We start from the raw sequence: 6,000 nt of genomic DNA, 5'->3' as shown, positions 1-6,000 counted from the left end.
TTTTCCTGAGTATATAGTTAGAGCATTAAGGGCAGTATGGGTAGAACAGCCAATGAGAGTAATGAGTCTCCACTGCTTGAGAAATCCAGATTAATCTAAATCAAATACTTTCCACTATGGCAATTTTAACTAATTCCCTCATGAAAGTATAAGAGATATATGAAACCCCTACAGTCAGCATAAACCTCCTGGTAGGGCTAGACAGGTAATACCTTTTAAGCTTGTTAATGTCTTATCCTGCTGGTTTCTACAACTGACTCAAAGAATAGCTGTGTACTTCTCAACCTGTCATTACGGAGGATAGCAACTTTCAGCATGGGGATGGAAAGGGTGATGCTGTGTTTTGTATATCATGGTTTCATAATGCTAGTATGGCTGGATCTCTCTGGACTGATGTAATTAATGCCTCTATTAGTTTTCTCAATGTGTTTGTAAAATGTAGACAGAAATATTCAGGGTTGAAATTCTTTCAAAAGCAGAGGCTTATTTATGTATTAATCTGTTGGTTAAATGTTAGTGTTGAACCCATAAATTTGTGGGTGTATTTACAAAGGGGACCATAGGCACACCAAACTCAGGTGTAACAGGTGCTGTGTGTGAAGAAATTATAAAGTTATAAAGCTGCAGTTCCTTCTATTTTTGATGCAACTGCAATTTCAATGTGGTTATTTAAATCCTTTGCAGTACCAAAACCCCATGGCTTGGCATTGTTTTTACAAACACAGTGTTTTGTGAGCTCTGTACCCCAAAGAGTCAGCAATTGTACAACAGTAACAGCAGAGCTATGCTGATTTACATAATCTGAGAATCTGTCTTTTTCCCCTCTGAGGTTCCTCTGATCAGTGTTAAATGAAGATTAACACACTGAAAAGTATTCACAAATCTGAACATTATAAATGAGGGAACAGGAGGGAGGAAAGGTTAAGAAATATATTCAGAGCCCTCAGGAAAACTCATAGTGTGAATTTCCCTATTTGTGATTTTCTCTATTCTTGAAAAAAACCAGTCAGAATGTCTGTCCAGAATAAAAAGGAAGCACAGGGCATTGTACAAGTGTGGAAAGGGCTGCTTTCACTGAAGTAGAAATTTCTTCTATTTCCCTTCTGACTTTCAGTCACTTCCTGAGTTTGACTCCAGTCCTGCCACAATAGAACAACTCCCTGGTGACAATGGTCCTTCTGATGCTGCCACTGAACCCTTCTGCAATAAGAGCTGCTGGGGTAATATATAAAGCCATGAAGAAAGTGTGAAAATGCTGCTCATATTTATTGCTTCTATTTTAATACAGGAAAAAATTCGTACCAAGAACTGAAATATTTGCTCCCATTAGCAATGAATGTTATCCCCAGATTTTCTAGTTATGGGGAGTTGGGTTGTGTTGGTTTTGTTTCCTGGGAGGATTTTCTTTGGGGGGTTTTTTGGACTCAGAGGTAATTGAAGAGCATTATTGAATTGTTGTTTTTCTTACTGCTTCTGTTAGACACAATATCTCATGCTCTGTAGAAACTCTTCTATAGACATTTTGATAATAAGAGGACAGACTTCCTCTGCTAAAAAAAAAAAAGGTGTTATTAGGCACCTAGCAATTTAGCACACTAAACTTTCAGGTACTTGATACAGTCTCAGAGTTCATGCAGAAGAGAGTATTTAGCCATCAAATTTTGAGATCATTTTGTTTCTATCAATCAGCTTGGTTCTTGCAAATGTGTAAAACAAATAGCTCTTTACTCATGGAGGCCATGATTAGAGAGTGTATACAGTCAGAATGATTTTAACCTATTGATACATATACATATATATTCCAGCTCTAGTACAAACTCATACCTTTTCTTCCCCCTTATTGAGGGAAAAATTATTCATAAATCCCTGTGAACAAATAAGTTCTATTTAATTAGTACATGTGCACCACAAGTTTCTCTTTTTTTGCTTTACAATGCACCCAAGGTGTAATTTGCTTAAGATCCAGCCATGTAGCAGTTTAGAAACTAGGTAAAATCTCTAAACAGGCTGCTTTTCTTCAACAACAAAAAATATGAATTACATAGAAGAAGGGTATAGATGACTGGGTACTGAAAATATTCATAGTAGTATTTCTCAGTTACTTCCCTAGACAACCTGTGTTCTTTGATAAATTCCTTGGACTCAGCATATTCATTTTGGTGAATATTGTGAGTTCTGGTCTCAGAGGTTGTTCAAGAGAGACATAATTCTTTCACCCAGCCTTTGGGTCACATTCTGCTGTGAAATAATGTGAAGAGCCATCAGGAACAAGTTTGTCCTCTCAGCACCCTGGTGGTCCTGCCCTGCTTCAGCCTAGAAAGAGCTAAGTCAGATGGAGCTGCTGTCTGAACTTAGACACCTCATCTACATCCTGGTATCAACCTCCTTTGTTCCTCTCAGGCTAAATGAAGTGAACTATTACTTAGGAGTCAATAACACCTTAGAAATGGTCTATTCAGGAGAAGACTGAAATATGCTTTTCCAAACAGCTATGGGCAAATCACTATGCTGCAGAGAAGACCTAGAACAAATACACGTGCACTTCATTTCAGTAAGAAAGGCAGTAAGAAAAATAAGGTGAATTGAAGTGGAAAAGATAATTTAACATAAGAGGATATCTCCTTCTACATGTCAGACAATATTGCAGGGTAAAAAAAACAAAGGCCATTAAAATATATTTGGTTGTGTTTTTTTACATAGGCACTGCTTATTTATGCCATTAGAGTTCAAGAAACTGCTAATGGAGAGAACTAGCTGAGGGAGCTTGTTCATTGCAGAGGCTACAGAAAATAATGCATATAAGGTGTGTTGCTGAGAAAATACTTTTCATTTTTTAATCACAGAAATCTGGATAAATCAAATCAATGTAGATAATGTAAAAGGCTACTGAAAATAATAGTTTAATAGAAGTATTTTGGGATATATGTCAGCAATCTTTGGAAAAGTGTAAACCTAAGGACAAAATCTCCTGATACAATTGATATATTGCAAACAGTTCTGCCAAAATGATTTTACAAGTTACTAAAGAAAGTTGTATTGCTTGTAACAATAGACTTACAATAAAATTCTTTTGAAACAGCATATTCCTAGTGTATCTGTAACAGTAATTACTGCTTTACTTTTAACCTCTATTTGTAGCATTACCTACAAAGGAGATATGGGTTTACTCCTGGATTCTCTCTCAATTCTTCAGACAGTGTAGAAACTCCTCTCTTGGGACATGTGTCCTCAGATTACCCAAACTGTATGAAAACTCTGAAGCTCAGATTTTGACATTAAGACCATGTGAAACAGACTGTAAAATTCAACTCCTTTAGAGTTAGTATAGGTCTTCAATGAAATAAGCATTTTTTTCCCTTCTATTTCTTACATCTGCTAATAAGCTACTTCATACTCAAGATTAGGTCTTTGCCAATTGGAAAACCCAAAAAAGAAGATTTCATTTTCTTTTTTCATCTGTTCAAACTCCCAAACATTTTTGGGTCTGTTATTTTTATGAGGTTTTATAATGCCAAAGATGATGGGGTACTGATGACCTGTAAATTCATTGCTCATTAGACCCCCAATGTGAAATCTCCATCTCTCTCTGCCTGAGCTGCTAAGATAATTTCTGGGGATTGTTCCTGACTGGTGAACCCCAGGCAGACATGCAGATACTGTAACACTTTTCTTTTTATTTTCTATGACAAAACCTCTTTCTTTAACTGTGCCTTTTCCAACTTTCTCCATTTCTTATCTGTCTGCATAGTTTCCTAAGCACAAAAAGTAGAGTTTTGTCCTTAGGTTTTAAGTTACAGAAAATTTGTAGCTAATTTTTTATTGCCAGAGCTGTGGCCCAGAGAAATAGATCACTTTTGCTAAAGTTACAAGAGAAACCTTTGCCAAAACCAGAAGCATAAACGACAACTCTTCAGTTCAGTTTGACATCACAACCACAATGCAATAGTTCCTGCCTCGTATAGAGTCTGTTAAATAGCTTTAATTAATTGCTGCAGTAGTTCCCAGTTTATCAAAAGCAATAAATAAATAAATAAATAAATAAACAAACAAATAAATAAATAAATAAATAAAAGGTACATTTCCTTAGTGATTGAAATTCCATCTTTCAGTCTCAGTGGGTAAATACTATGCACATCATCTTACTGTGAGAAGTGTTATCAGGCATGATTGATTTGATAATAGGTGGGTTTCATTTTAATATCAGTGACAATGGAGGGAGAGTGGAATAAGAGAATGATACGGTATATCAGGCATTTAACAAAGACAGCCTGAAAATCAATAATAATCCTTCACTGGTGGCTCAAATTTTCAGACAAGTTAAGCAGATGAATGGCCCATAATGTCACTCAGTAGTATTAGTCTGTTCATAGGCTCACTCTTCCAGTAAATGAGAATTGTTGATTAGAAATCCATTCTAGGGATGCCCACAAACATATTAAGTAGTTCTCATCTTCCCAGTGGAGTGAAAGTATTCATCCTATTCTTTTTTTTTTTAGCCTTTATCCAACACAGCTGATCTCTCAACACAACCTGCTTTGTCTTTCTAATCTCCATGAGTTACCCAGTGTGATGTTCTGCAGGCTATGTCCCATTGTTCCAATGTGCCCATCAGTGTACACAGGAGGACTTCTCTGGTACAGTCATACTCACATCACAGAGGCCACAACTCTGAGACACTCTTTAAGGTACATTGGTGGTCTCTGTGATAGCATTTCATGTTATTGAATGAAATTCTTACCTATAAGTCCTACAAAACTGAGGGGAGGGGCTGCTACACCTGAAGGTGGTGCTGCCATTCAGCAGGGCCTTGTTAAGTAGGAGAGTTGGGTGAAGGGTCCACAAGGGCAAGTGCCAGGTCCCGCACCTGGGGAGGAACAGCCCCAAGTTGGGGGGCTGACCTCCTACAGAGCAGCTCTGTGGAAAAGGACCTGGGACTCCTGGTGCATCACAAGCTGTCCATGAGCCACCAGTGCCCCTGTGGCCAGGAGGGCCAATGTCATCCTGGGGTGCATTGGCAAGAGTGTGGCCAGCAGGTCAGGGAGGTGATCCTCCCCCTCTACTCAGCCCTGGCGAGGCCATTCCTGGAGTGCTGTGTCCAGTTCTGGGCTCCTCAGCACAAGGGAGACAAGGAGCTACTGGAGAGGGTCCAGTGGAGAGCCACAAGGATGATCAGGGGTCTGGAGCTCCTCTCTCATGAGGAGAGACTCTGGGAGCTGGGATTGTTTGGTCTGGAGTAGAGAAGACTGAGAGGAGATCTCACCAATACACAGAAATATCTCAAAGGTGGGTGTCAGGAGGATGGTGCCAGACTCTTTTCAGTGGTGCCCAGAAACAAGAGAAAGAGGAATGGCCATAAACTGAAACACAGGAAGTTTCACCTCAACAAGAGGAAGAATTTCTTTACACTGAGGGTGGTAGAGCACTGGAACAGCTGCCTGGGGAGGCTGTGGAGACTCCCTACCTGGAGACATTGAAAATCCCTCTGTATGCGTTCCGGTGTCACCTCTTTAACCTTGGCATGGGCGTTGGACTGGATGATCTCCAAAGGTCCTTTCCAACTCTAACAATACTGTGAAATTTGGAGATCCACTGAGAATTGGAAAAGAAAGAATGGGGTGAGGGGCGAAGGGGAGGTGGGGAAAGAATTAAGAGAAAATAAAAAATACAAATGGCTATCAAGCCCAAAATATAAAATGTTCAGAGTAATTGGAAGAAGGTATAATGTTGCATTAAAAATGAGCCTTGACAAAAACATGTTAAAACTGAACTGTGTACTCCATTTGACTACGACAATACATTTGGAAATTGTAAATAAAATGGCATAGGAAAAATGGAAGTTTACCAACACAGGTTTTGGGAAACGGTTTCTTTAGCATGGGAAGTTTCAAAACAAAATGAAGTTATTTAAAAACAATATTTGTTTTCCAAGTTGAATTAAAGAAAAAATGAGAAAACAGAAACTCAAATTAGTTTCTTTCAAATGGAATATATGTGCCTTAT

The sequence above is a fragment of the Molothrus aeneus genome, chromosome Z (assembly GCF_037042795.1).
Source record: "Molothrus aeneus isolate 106 chromosome Z, BPBGC_Maene_1.0, whole genome shotgun sequence".
Taxonomy (NCBI): domain Eukaryota; kingdom Metazoa; phylum Chordata; class Aves; order Passeriformes; family Icteridae; genus Molothrus; species Molothrus aeneus.
Note: the sequence above shows the minus strand (reverse complement) of the source record.